The sequence below is a fragment of the Mixophyes fleayi genome, chromosome 6, assembly GCF_038048845.1.
Source record: "Mixophyes fleayi isolate aMixFle1 chromosome 6, aMixFle1.hap1, whole genome shotgun sequence".
Taxonomy (NCBI): domain Eukaryota; kingdom Metazoa; phylum Chordata; class Amphibia; order Anura; family Limnodynastidae; genus Mixophyes; species Mixophyes fleayi.
In genome coordinates this window covers 223,983,768-223,997,212 of record NC_134407.1, presented here as the reverse complement: position 1 = coordinate 223,997,212, position 13,445 = coordinate 223,983,768, and the positions used below count along the sequence as shown (strand labels likewise).

Sequence of the window (13,445 nt, the reverse complement as noted above, 5' to 3'; positions counted from 1 at the left end):
TGATGTGGTAAACCTGCCTGGCATTAATTTACTGTGTGTACATAAAATTTTAGTCATTGTTTTTAGTACAATAAATGTATTGTTTTATTTCTAACTGCATTTCGCCTCTGTCCAACCGTATCAGGTTCAGCAGCGATTTCACTCAGATCATACCTTTTACTTGTTTTTATATTGTGCTTAGAATAAATTCATTTTTATTACGGTAATGCACCATTTGGAGCACTTTTATTTTTCTTTTGAGCTTATACTCAAAGAATTACGTGGCTTTAATTGAAGATCTACAAGTGTAATCCATTACCATCTTTGGAATCACAGATATCCTCCTGTGTAAGTGTATATTTTTTTCAGCGGGGAACTTCTGATCACACATGGTGATAATTAAAATACCTTTTATACTACACGGGCATTATAAGGTTTTCTTGATCGTAGTAGAATATAAGTGAATACAGAGTAACACGATCTTTTTCTGCTTATTTATATGTATGAACATTGGTGGAAAACAATATCCGGATATACAACACCCTCCCTTTGGGATCAAATTTTGTTGGGACCATATGAACATTGAGGACATTGTTTTTGGGACTCTAATAATACGTATATATTCTGGACTACCTTTTTTGTGTTCTTTTTGAGATCTAATAGAGTATAAGCGCCATATCTGTTTGCATATATTTTTACGCATTCTAACTATGTCTATGGATATATAAAACAGAAAGGGCGCAATGAACATGAAAAATAAAAATAAAAAACGTATAGACAACAAAATGTAAAGACAACAAAAATGTTTATAGCTCCTTTGAAAAAGTAAGTGGAAGTACCGCGGGATAGTATACCAGATGGCGTGATTCTTACCCTAGAATTCCCTATGTATGCTGGCAGTCCTCGGCAAGCTGTCCAGGTAAAACGGTGAGTCTCCTATGAATAGAGGCTCCGGAGTGTCCGGGTATCTCGTGTAGCCGCGTCTTGGAACGCGGAAGTGATAGGTTGACCCGCACAAGTACGGTGGCTGATTAGGTACAAAAATGTGATCCAACGCATTTCATCCAGATAGGACTTTCTCAAGGATATTTTTAGAAAGGAATTGGAGGGTTCTTATGGGTCCTGCCTCTTCCTGATTGGGTAAATACTTTAATAGTAAGAAATGTGGTACATAGATAAAAGAAATGAATAAAAATGGATAAAAATGGATAAAAACAGGCAGTTAAAAATGCCAATAAACAAATAAAAAGTAAAAGTAAAATAAAAATAAAAATAAAAATAAAGTAAAAATAAAAATAAATGAATGAAAATTTACAAATTTAAAAATGAACCTGAATCAAAATCACTGTTAAGACCAAATGGCATAAGGGTTCTCATCATATAAATCCATTTGGATTCCAACCGTGATATATTTTCCAGATAGTTTCCACCTCTCCAAAATCTGTTAACATGTTGTATTCCCAAAAATTTTAGTTGTTTTGGGTTGCATTTCGGATTGTTAATAAAATGATTGGAAACACTATGAGTTTTGAGTTCTTTTTTGATGTTATAGAAATGTTCGGCCACTCTTGTTTTAAGGGTACGTTTTGTTCTACCAATATATTGGAGGCCACAAGTGCACTCCAACATGTAAATGACTCCTTCTGTATGACAGCTGATAGCTTGTTTGATGTAAAATGTTTTCCCATTAGATGTAGATTTGAATTGAGTGATAGCTTGAGTCTGAGTTATATTGAAATCCTTGCATGTTTTGCAATTTAAGCAATAATAAAAACCTTTTTTCTCTGTTTTGTTTGATTCTGTTGGAGAGAAAGGAATAAAACTCTTGGTTATTATTTGTCGTAGATTTTTTGCCTTTTTATATATAAATCTTGGATTTACAGGTAGAAAGCTAATAGTTTCCTGATCCAGTTTTAAAATATGCCAGTGTTTACGAATGATGTCTTCTATTTCTTTAGAGTTGCTATTAAATTGGGTTATGAAAGAAATCTCTGGAGCAATAGTTTTTTCTTTTTTCTTTTTGTATTCAAGCATAGTAGACCTTTCTGAATCTCTTACTTTATTCAGAGCAGAGTCTACCAGATTTTCATCATATTTCCTTTCTACGAACTTTAATCGTAAAATATCACTTTGTGTTTCGAAGGTATCTTGGTTGGTACAGTTTCTTTTCAGTCTCCTGAATTGGCCTGATGGTATGTTACGTATCCAGCCTCTATGATGATTACTTGAGGCTAGGAGATAATTGTTAGTGTCAACTTCTTTAGTGTAGGTCTTGGTTTTGATAGAGTGGTCTTCAATATATATAGTTAGGTCTAAAAAATTAACTTGTAAAGGGCTGGCTTCAGCTAAAAATTCCATATTAAGAGTGTTGCTATTAATATATTTAAGGAATTGCTGGAGAACTTTGTTACTGCCATCCCATACAAAAAAGACGTCGTCTATGTACCTCCGCCACTGTATTAAGTTCTGAGTGAAAGGATTATTATTCCATATGGAGTCATCTTCCCACTTAGCTACAAACAAGTTTGCATAGCTAGGGGCAAAACGAGTCCCCATAGCTGTGCCAGATATTTGGTTGAAGAATTGGTCATTGTACCAAAAGTAGTTATGTTGCAGTATGTATTCTATAGAGCTCATTATGAAGTTAATCTGTTCATTTTTCAGGTCGGTATGGTTGCATAAATAATGGTACGAATGTGAGCAGCCATCTACATGGCGAATGCAGGTGTAGAGAGACTTAACGTCACAAGTACCAAGTATGTAGGTATCCTTCCATTCCATATGATTCAGGGTATGAAGGAAAGATGTGGTATCTTGTATATAACTTCTTTGTTTGGAGACCAATGTTTGTAGGTAAAAATCCACATATCCAGATAGATTAGCTGTAATTGAATTAATCCCCGAAATAATCGGTCGACCTGGAGGGTTGCACAGGTCTTTGTGAATCTTTGGCAAGTGGTAAATCACCGGGATTTTAGGATTTTTAACATAAAGGTAATCAAACTCTTTTTTAGATAGAATACCCAAATTTTGGCCTTCTTCCAACAAATCAACCAATTCATGTTGGTACTGAGTGGTAGGGTCTTTTGGTAATGGTTGGTAGGTGTCAGTATCCGAAAGTAATCTTTCTAGTTCCTTCGTGTATTTTTCTTTGTCCATGACCACAATGCCCCCACCTTTATCAGCTGGTTTTATGATGATATCCTTATCCTCCTTTAGTTGTTTAACAGCTAATATTTCTTCTTTGGACATGTTGTATTTCATTTTAATTTTATCGGGTAGATTTTCCAGGTCTTTTTCAACCATTCTCTGGAATGTCTCGATAGATGAACCCTTAGTAAAATTTGGATAAAAATTACTCTTAGGTCTGAAATCAGTATGTTGAAACTGATGATATATGTTAGATACATCTCTTTCTATTGGTTTTCTCAAAAAATATTTTTTCAGACACAATTTCCGAACAAACCGATGTAAATCGATATAGACATTGAATTTGTTAATCCCGGATTGGGGGGCAAACTTCATCCCCTTCTTTAACACATTTGTCTGATGGTTAGTGAGAATTTTGGAGCTGATGTTAAAAACACCTTCTGATGAGGTTGATGAAGAATGTAGTAAGGAGGAGTGTTTTTTTCTTTCCTCCTCTTTTCCCCCTTCTTAGGGTTGTGTGCTTCTGATTCTCTTTATTCTGGGTGTGACTGGAAGGGTATTCGAAGGCCTGGGTTCTTCTGGCTGGAAGAGAAATTCTAAAAAATCTTCTGAGTCTTCAGATAAGATTCTTTTCTTATCAGTGGTGGCATGGTTGGTTATATTTTGAATTAGGGATAGAGAGGTAATCTCCATATCTTTCTTGGCGTTGTTTTCACCATTCCTAAAAGAGTTTTTAATGAGAGTATCTTTTTCTTTCTTGTTTCCTAAAGGTGAATAACTAAAAAATTTATTGTTATAGGGTTGATATATTCTTTCAGTATGAGATTTAGCTGGAGGATATAAGATTAGTGGTTTATTCCTAGTCTTAACTTGTTGCTTGTAAAAAAAATTTGGGTTGGTGCTATTGATGATTGTTTTTTCCTGTGAAGTATTGGACAATATTTTTTGTCTCATGACAGAAGGGTCATCGTTTTTATGTTCCTCCACATCTCTAGCATACTTTTTTTGTTTAGTGATTTTAATACTTTGTTCCAATTTCTGTATTTTATCCTGAGTTAGTATATTCAGTTTTTTGAAATCTTCCATTTCTTTAATGGGTTCAAAAGTTTTATCTAGAGAGGCGATTTCTAGTTCTAGAGATTCTAGAGAAGATGATCTGTCCAAAATAATAAGTTCAATCAGTTGTTTAGAGCATGAGTCTAAGATTGTATTCCATTTGGAGAAAAAATCTTGATTAAAGGGAGTAAATGTAGGGTTCTTATTTATCCTCAGTCCCCTAGGAATAAGACCTTTTTCCAGATACTTGGTGAGAATAATAATTTCCCACCATTGCCTGGTTTCTTTTTGACAGAGTTTTTCAAAATGAAGATATTGGGAACAAAAATCATTATTGGATGGTATATTATTGACCCATTGTCCGTCTGTAGTGGAAAAAAGATCTTCAGTATTGATCCCCCTGCTTCTATGTGCAATGTAAGTGGGAGGTTGAGAGCTGCTATCCATATTAAAAGGTATCAATAAAAACAGAGGTAAGCGCTCATCTAATATGCAGCCCCTATAGTACAAACGGCAATATATAAAACAGAAAGGGCGCAATGAACATGAAAAATAAAAATAAAAAACGTATAGACAACAAAATGTAAAGACAACAAAAATGTTTATAGCTCCTTTGAAAATGTAAGTGGAAGTACCGCGGGATAGTATACCAGATGGCGTGAGGAGGGGAGAGCAAATAAAACGAATTCTTACCCTAGAATTTCCTATGTATGCTGGCAGTCCTCGGCAAGCTGTCCAGGTAAAACGGTGAGTCTCCTATGAATAGAGGCTCCGGAGTGTCCGGGTATCTCGTGTAGCCGCGTCTTGGAACGCGGAAGTGATAGGTTGACCCGCACAAGTACGGTGGCTGATTAGGTACAAAAATGTGAACCAACGCGTTTCATCCAGATAGGACTTTCTCAAGGATATTTTTAGAAAGGAATTGGAGGGTTCTTATGGGTCCTGCCTCTTCCTGATTGGGTAAATACTTTAATAGTAAGAAATGCATGTAAATGTGGTACATAGATAAAAGAAATGAATAAAAATGGATAAAAATGGATAAAAACAGGCAGTTAAAAATGCCAATAAACAAAGAAAAAGTAAAAGTAAAATAAAAATAAAAATAAAAATAAAGTAAAAATAAAAATAAATGAATGAAAATTTACAAATTTAAAAATGAACCTAAATCAAAATCACTGTTAAGACCAAATGGCATAAGGGTTCTCATCATATAAATCCATTTGGATTCCAACCGTGATATATTTTCCAGATAGTTTCCACCTCTCCAAAATCTGTTAACATGTTGTATTCCCAAAAATTTTAGTTGTTTTGGGTTGCATTTCGGATTGTTAATAAAATGATTGGAAACACTATGAGTTTATGTCTATGGATAATTAAATTATAACATGTTGGTATACTATGTGCCTGGAGCTTTGAATTGTCCTCCATAACTCAGTGATGTCAGATAAGTATACACTCTGCACATTTATAGTAAAATAAACCTCTTTAATGATATTAGGAATATTGCTGCAACACTGTTTCATTTCTACCAGGTCAGTAAAATGGCTTTTCTTCTGTGTTAATTTTCTAACATGTGAAAAGACCTAATTTGTATGCAAATCATTTCTAATACACTCAGAACATGGAAACTTTTTTCACCAGTGTGAGTTCTCTGATGTCTAAGAAAATTTGATTTCTGTGTAAAACAATTCCCACATGCAGAGCACGAAAATGGTCTCTCACCTGTGTGAGTTTTCTGATGTTCAACAAGACCTGATTTCTGTATAAAACATTTCCCACACTCAGAACATGGGAATGGTTTATAACCTGTGTGAGTTCTTTGATGTCTAACAAGTCCTGATTTATGTGTAAAACATTTCCCACACTCTGTGCATGGAAATGGTCTCTCACCTGTGTGGAGTCCTCTGATGTTCAACAAGACCTGATTTCTGTGTAAAACATTTCCCACACTCAGAACATGGGAATGGGTTCTCACCTGTGTGAGTAACCTGATGTTTAACAAGATGTGATTTATTTGTAAAGCATTTCCCACACTCAGAACATGGGAATGGTTTCTCACCTGTGTGAGTTCTCTGATGCTCAACAAGAGCTGATTTATGTGAAAAACATTTGTCGCACTCAGAACATGGAAATGGTTTTTCACATTTGTGAGTTCTCTGATGATCAATAAGATCTAATTTTCGCGTAACCATTTCCCACACTCAGTACACGGAAATGGTTTCTTACCTGTGTGGGTTCTCTGATGCCTAAGAAAGATTGACTGATGTATAAGCGCCATATCTGTTTGCATATATTTTTAGGTTTAGTTCATTTGTACATCCGTAGATAGGTTGTATGTTAGAAGACAGAGGCAGCTAAGATACTAGTCAGCGCAGACAGATCCATTTTTGCAATCATTTATAGTTAGAATGCGTGTCATCAACATCAGACTGGAGAAAATCGCTTGTGTGAATTTATTCCAGTTTCCTTATTATATTATATATCAGCATCACTCTCCACAGTAGTATTAACAAGACCACATTGTTTTTATACAGGATCATAAGTTATCCCAGTAATGAGCTGCAGATATAATGTGGGATCTGGGACAATATTACATTGTTCACACGGTAATTGAAGGTGGACAATGTTTATATAATTCTGCAATATATTATTATTTACTGAGGATTATTTAAAAAGCGGCAGAAATGTGGGCCCACTGTGCAAATGTAATATTGTGACTTATCCATTTATATGGGGACATGCGTGGCCTGGTGGGTAAAGATGCATCTGAAAAACTAAAGTGCAAAACTGCTCCTTATGGGAGGAGCTAAGTGGACCCAGACTTCTATTGCCATCACATGTGAAAATTAGATGTTTAAATGAGGGTCAAAGTGTGGAGAGTGCATTTGTACGGAGGCCTTTCCAGTTCAGCGAGTGGGTACATGGCCTTTTTCACCTGGAAAGGTACATGACTGATGTTTAAAGGTGACAGAGAAGAAGCCTCGGCCTGTATTTTAAATGGAATACATTTTATACCATGAGGTACATTTAATATAAAAAAAAACACATTTATTTGGGTATAAATACCCCTGACAGAAGTGTGTCACGTAATGAATACATTCTCAATACCCCCTCACTAATGATGTAAGACAAATGTGGCTCAATGAGCAGCACTTCTGGAGAAAAATAAGGGAAAATTTACATATATGAATTATATGGGGCCCCCCTGGCCAGAAGAACAGAAGACATTACAAGCAGGACTTTTAGCATTACAAATTTATTTTGGACTTTGGTGAAAGTCATTTTTGGATTGAAAGCTGCTGACAACAGAAGAAAACTTCATTGGTGAGTATATTGGCGATTTATTATTTTTAATAAAAATATGTGGTGTAAATGAGGGTGTTTACTGTAATTTTGTGGGTTTATTATTTTTATTAAACGTTAGTGGTTTTAACCACTGGGTGTTGTGGATTTGTAAACATTTTGGTTTGTGGAACTACAGGTCCCAGCCAGCCCTGGGTGTCAGGGCATGTTGGCACTTGTGGTTCTCCAAGTGCCAACATGCCCTGGCTGGCATGGGTATGCTGGTGCTTGTATTTATACAAGTAGCAGCATGCCCACACTATTTAGGGCAACCTGGCTGGCTGGTACTTGTGGTTCCACAAAACAAAATGGCGTCCATTTGTTTTTTTAACACTTATATTGCCGTTATTACCCTACACCCACTGCCCAGGGGTGTAGGCAGAGCCCTAGTGCTATCAGCACTGGGCTGGGTGTCCCTGGGGGGGTGGGGGGGGGCGCTCGTTTTGTCGGCGGACCCCACTCCCTAGGGAATCCAGCCCAGCGCTGAACAGCTTGGGGTTGGTTAGTTATTATGGCAGGGGGACCCCTGCCGTGTGTCTCCCTGCTATAGTGCCACTAACCCCGGGTGGTTTGCCTAGTGCTGGTTCCGTGAAAATAGGGGGGACCCCACGCAAAATTTTTCCCCTGATTTTCACGGAACCAGCAGTGGACTGGTAGCACTAGGGTTAAGACTAAATAGAGGGGGGACCCCGTGCTTTTTTAAAAAAAAAAAAAAACCCTTGATCTATTTTTTACTGTTTTGACAGCTGCCGGAGCTCCGGCAGTATGACAGGCAGTGTAACAGTGATGTGTTTATACAACTCGATGCTACAACACAGGAGAGTTAGCTAACACGGGAGTGTTTTACATCGCAGTAAAGCACCAGAGATGACCAGCGATTTTGAAGATCAGGGTAAAAATCGCAGCTTGATACATTTAAGAAAATTTTGACCAAATTTTTCCGCGATTTTAACACGCTGAAAAAATCAGAGCTTGATACATTTACCCTCAGATCTTGTTCCAGACAATGCACTAAAAAGAGCCATTGACATTCACAGCAAAAAGTACGATCATCACTGAGCTTAGAATCATCCCCAATCCCCCAAAAATTTAAATTTAGCAAGCTACCTTTGGCGTAAAGTTCAGATTACAAACACTACTGATGAAACAACAGCAAAGTAGAAGGTTTGAGTAATACATATACATGTCTATTTAGACATCCATGCTTACATTACTTCTGCAAACAACACTTCTGACTGGATCACTTATAAATAACTTATGGTATAAATTTATTTAAAGGAAATAGCGCAGGGCCCTTATTTATATAAATGCAAATGTACTTATTTTTGATATTGTGGGTATGTTGGTAAAAGAGATATCTTTATTTCTGAGGCCAGGAGAAGAATGTGTTTATTTTTCTCTTTTCTAGAGGAAATGCATGATTTCTGAGCTATATATATATCTGATACAATACGCCTTTGTGGAGGAAGTCTTTTGTGTATCATGATGTGGGGAAATTACTTGTTTGGGGTTTTGTACCTTTCTTTGGGTATGTGTATTCTGCAGCTGTCTGAGGAAAGGACCCATATTAATCGTATATTAATTTGACCTTTTGATGTGTGAGGGTCTAGCACCTGAAGGCACAGGAAGGTTTAATTAAGACTAGATACTAGATTTCCTGCGTCTAAAAAGGAGATGCAGGAAATCACAGCAAGTTTAGAATATTACAGATGAGAGTAAATATTGTTAGCTTTGCATTGCATTCAATCCATGTTTGTGTAAACAAATTGCATCCTGAGTCTAAAAATAGCTCAGACCTCAAGGGGGCGGCTTACCCTAGTAGGCTGTTTTCAAATCTGTATAAAAAAGCACTGTCTTGTATTGAAAATTGTTCTTCATGTTCCATCTGACCTGCTCCCTGGTACCTTCAACCAGGGTGAGCAAATAAACTTCACTTGCTTCAAAGAGCTGCGTGGAAACTTCTCTATCCCTGTGACCTACAGATTAGACCCAAAATCAAATCTGTTCCAGGCTGTTTCTGGGGTTTGGACCCAGCATCCAGTAGCACCGTTCTGCCCACTACCCAGCGGCCCTGGCCAGTGTGATAGGCCAGGGGGGGATCCATCCACAGCACCCTGATCCATATTAAGCAGTCAGGGGTACCAGCCCAAGTGTAACAGCACGGGAGTACAGTAGCAGCTGCAGTTACCCAAAAAGAAACGTGGTTCTGGGTGTCATAAAGAACTCAATTGTTGGCAGCAGGCTCCTCCTACTGCGGCAGGAGGAGCATATTCGGAATAATGAAAGGGGTCGGTGCACAGTGAGCCCAGCCGGTTCCCAGCAACAACAGACAGGGTTGCATAGGCGGTCCATCCTGTCACAAACAGGAAACAGGATGAATCTAAACTCACTCAGAGCGTTAATGGTAGAACTCCATATAAAAGCAAACAGGAGGAATCTGAACTCACTCAGAGGGTTAATGGTAGAACTCCATATAATAGCAAACAGGAGGAAGCTGTATTCACACGAGGGTTGATGGCTGAGATCTGTATACAGCAGCAGAATGAAGCCGCAAACAAACAGCAACTATGGTAATCTGGAACTAGGAAAGTGTTGCACTGACAATTAGCTGAGTGTAGGAGGAGACTCTTATAGTCTGCAGAGGAAGCTAATTGGTGGATGAGATCAGGTTTTCAGACTCAGCAGGATGTTTAGCAAATATAATACCCAAGATGGCAGCCTCCAGTACTGCAGACAAGTCACGATTGTCCCAGGATAGAATGCTGCATTCGACTAGGAGGGAGATGTACGGTGATATAATACCGCCGAGAGGTGTAAACAGGACTAAGACCCCGATTCATGAAATCCTGTTTCTGTGTGAGCTATAATAACACAGTACAATGTGACTGGAGATTTTGAAGAACACTAACAGCCCTATTATTTCTATTTCAGCACCGACAATGAGCAATGGCACGTAGACTGGCAAGAACACTGGCACCTCTCCTGTTCTGTGCGAGCCATAATAACACAGTACAATGTGACTGCAGATTTTGAAGAACACTTCCACCTCTCCTTGTTTCTGTGTGAGCTATAACTCAGTAGAATGTCACTGGAGACTTTGAGAAAACTGCCACCCCTCCATTTTCTGTTTTAGATATGACGCTGCCCAACTGCAGTGGATAATGTTAACAACCCTGCTACCCCTTCTGTGTCTCTGTGTGAAATGGCGCTTGCTATCCGTGGAGGGCGGTACTGATAGAATCCACAACTCGTGAAATCTGACGATGCAACAATGATGTTTTGCCTCGTTTTCAGTTCCAAGGGCGTGCGAAAGTACCAAGCCGGCTTAGCTCGGTACTTGGTTCTCCGATGTTCGGGGTGGGCTCGGTTTTCAAGAAACCAAGCACGAGCAACTCTTATTTTGTGCACAGCAACAGTGGAGTAATCAGAAATGCTTCTGTAACTTCCAAACACACCCAGGCAGGGGGGAGTGACAATGCCACATAATGTTTGCTGCATATGTGTCAAGATTTAAAAGTGATGGACAGCTTAACCATAATGAAAATATGTTACAGCACCAATATCAAGGGGATACTTTGTCTAGCAAGAGACAGAAAACAAGAGCTCAACATCACAAACAGCACGTATATAGAATGGAGTATAATGATTAGCATTCTTCATTATACTTCTAAGTCGTTCAACCATGGGCCTCATACTTTCACAAACATCTTCTCTTCTCAGTATAATACTCTAATCTCCTTGACCTGGTCCACCTGGTTGCTCCCCCACCTTCCCCCTCTCCAACCCCTTTCATTCCCCCTCCAAGCTGTTAAGCCACACCATTAACCTTACCGAATTTAATTTTTTATCTTTTTTTTTATCTTCACGAAAATAGATAAGTGATTATTGCTTTAGTTTTTTACGATGGCATATTACAATTTTACAAACCTGCGATCTTACTCACTTTATATGTTGTATGCTTAGATACTGAATTTGAGCATTTGATTATTTGTAATAAAGAAAAAGGAGATTGTAGTGCCACACCTGTTTGATCGACTAAAGTGTTTCAGAAAGTGAAAGTCTGGACAGGATTTTGAGTATAGGCTATAGTGATATATTGAGTATAGTGTTATGCTATTACATGTCTTGGGTAACTGCGACTACAGCATTGCCTACAAAATGTGATCCCATAGAGGAACTGATTAAGCACTTGGCGACGGCCAATGTCAAGCAGACACAAATTATTTTCCAGTAGTTTTAAGAAAGCCTTACGATTAATGGCAGAGAACACACAAAACACTCCAATGCTAGGCTACACTGCACAGCAAGTGGTGCAAAAACCTCTACAAAACATGACAAACACAGATGATGTAGGCATTATTGGAGAGGATTGCCAAGAGGAGTTGTCAGTAAACCAATGGGCAGAGGTGCTAGAAGCCTTTCTGATGGGTGAGCCCCAAAAAGCTTACTTTGACCTGGATAAACCAGACACTTTAAATTACTTTAAGTTAAAGAAGAATATATTAGTGCGTGGGGGGGGGGGGGGAGCAGCGCTGAATGGGTCATAAGAATTTATGACTGGACCTTTTGCAATGACCAGCCTGCATTATAAGGGCAGTGTGTCAATTATTGAAAATCAAACAGTTAAATACCTTTGACTATCATGCCCAGACAGGTGGTTTGGTTGAGGTTTAATAAGAATTTGAGAAATATATAAAAAAACAAGTTATAGCTAAGGATGAGAAAAACTGGTAGCGGCTATTACCGTATTTAATGACTGCCATTCGGGAAGTGCCACAAGCTTCTACAGGTTTTGTCCCATTTAATTTGTATTGTTGGCAGCCACAGAGCCTCCTCGACATTGCTAAGGAGACTCGGTATCAGGGATATATTTCTATTGAAGTAAAACTGGGCATATTACCGCTATGCAAAATAGAATCGCAGTGATAATGCCGATTGGAAAGGAACATATCCAACAAGCTCAGAAGGCCAAAGGCAGGGTATATAATAGGTTCGCTAAGGTAAGAACTTTTATCCCCGGGGATAAAATCTGCTGTATTTCCTTTGCTGCCAATTGGCTCTATCCTGTCTCCAGCCCATTCATCATCAGACTTCCATACAGGTCAGAATATCAGACAGGTCTGCTAAACATAATTAGATGCCCCAGCAGCAGATCACAATGCTTTGTGCATCATCCAATGTTACAAGAAAGATGATAAGATGATCTGATTTTCCTCCAGATGGTCACACACTGCCGGCTCTCACTGTGCAATTCCTGGTTACACATCAGTAGTACCAGTGATTGTTAGGTCTGCATTCCAGTCTGGGGTGTTTCCACCCTGCACCTTCCAACCACTTGGACTAGATAGGAGTAGCAGGGAAAATCTACCATGATAAAACCATCCCTAGTGCACCAGCACCAGATCCCCCTAACCCCAATGTCTGACCCCTGTGTTGGATGCAGACGGCCCCCTCACCCTCAGGACCAGCAACAACTGCTGACAGCTCTGACATGTGACTCAGAACTATGATCCTCATTGAGGTAAATGAAGACGTAGATACAGAGCTCTAGGTGACCACACAGACCAAACATGGAGGAATAATAATATATATATATATATATATATATATATATATATATATATATATATATATATATAGTAATGGCTAATACTAATATACTAATAGCAGGCCATACAGCCAGACAAGAAGAAGTAAATATGACCATCAGCATCTGCTGCTAACAATCTGGAAGAACTACAACTCCCAGCAGCTGTGGTGGGGATGTATACAGTGTTATTACTACTGCCCGTGTATGACCTATGGGGGTACAGAGGGATCTCATCATTATGTATCTATGTAGTTACTTCCCCCGTCACAGCCTCTCACCCGGAAGATGTAATACATCCGGTCTGTGCGTTCCACTCGGCTTCCGGTCT

At 38.6% G+C, this 13,445-nt stretch overlaps 1 protein-coding gene and 1 pseudogene across 1 annotated transcript in view; one reads left to right on the top strand and one right to left on the bottom strand.

Annotated features, from left to right (window-relative positions):
* The window catches only part of LOC142160132 (uncharacterized), a 187,585-nt gene that overhangs the window by 105,044 nt on the left and 69,096 nt on the right, over window positions 1-13,445 (top strand). The gene's annotated exons all lie outside the window — the stretch shown is intronic.
* Window positions 3,637-6,377, bottom strand: LOC142160652 (uncharacterized; annotated as a pseudogene).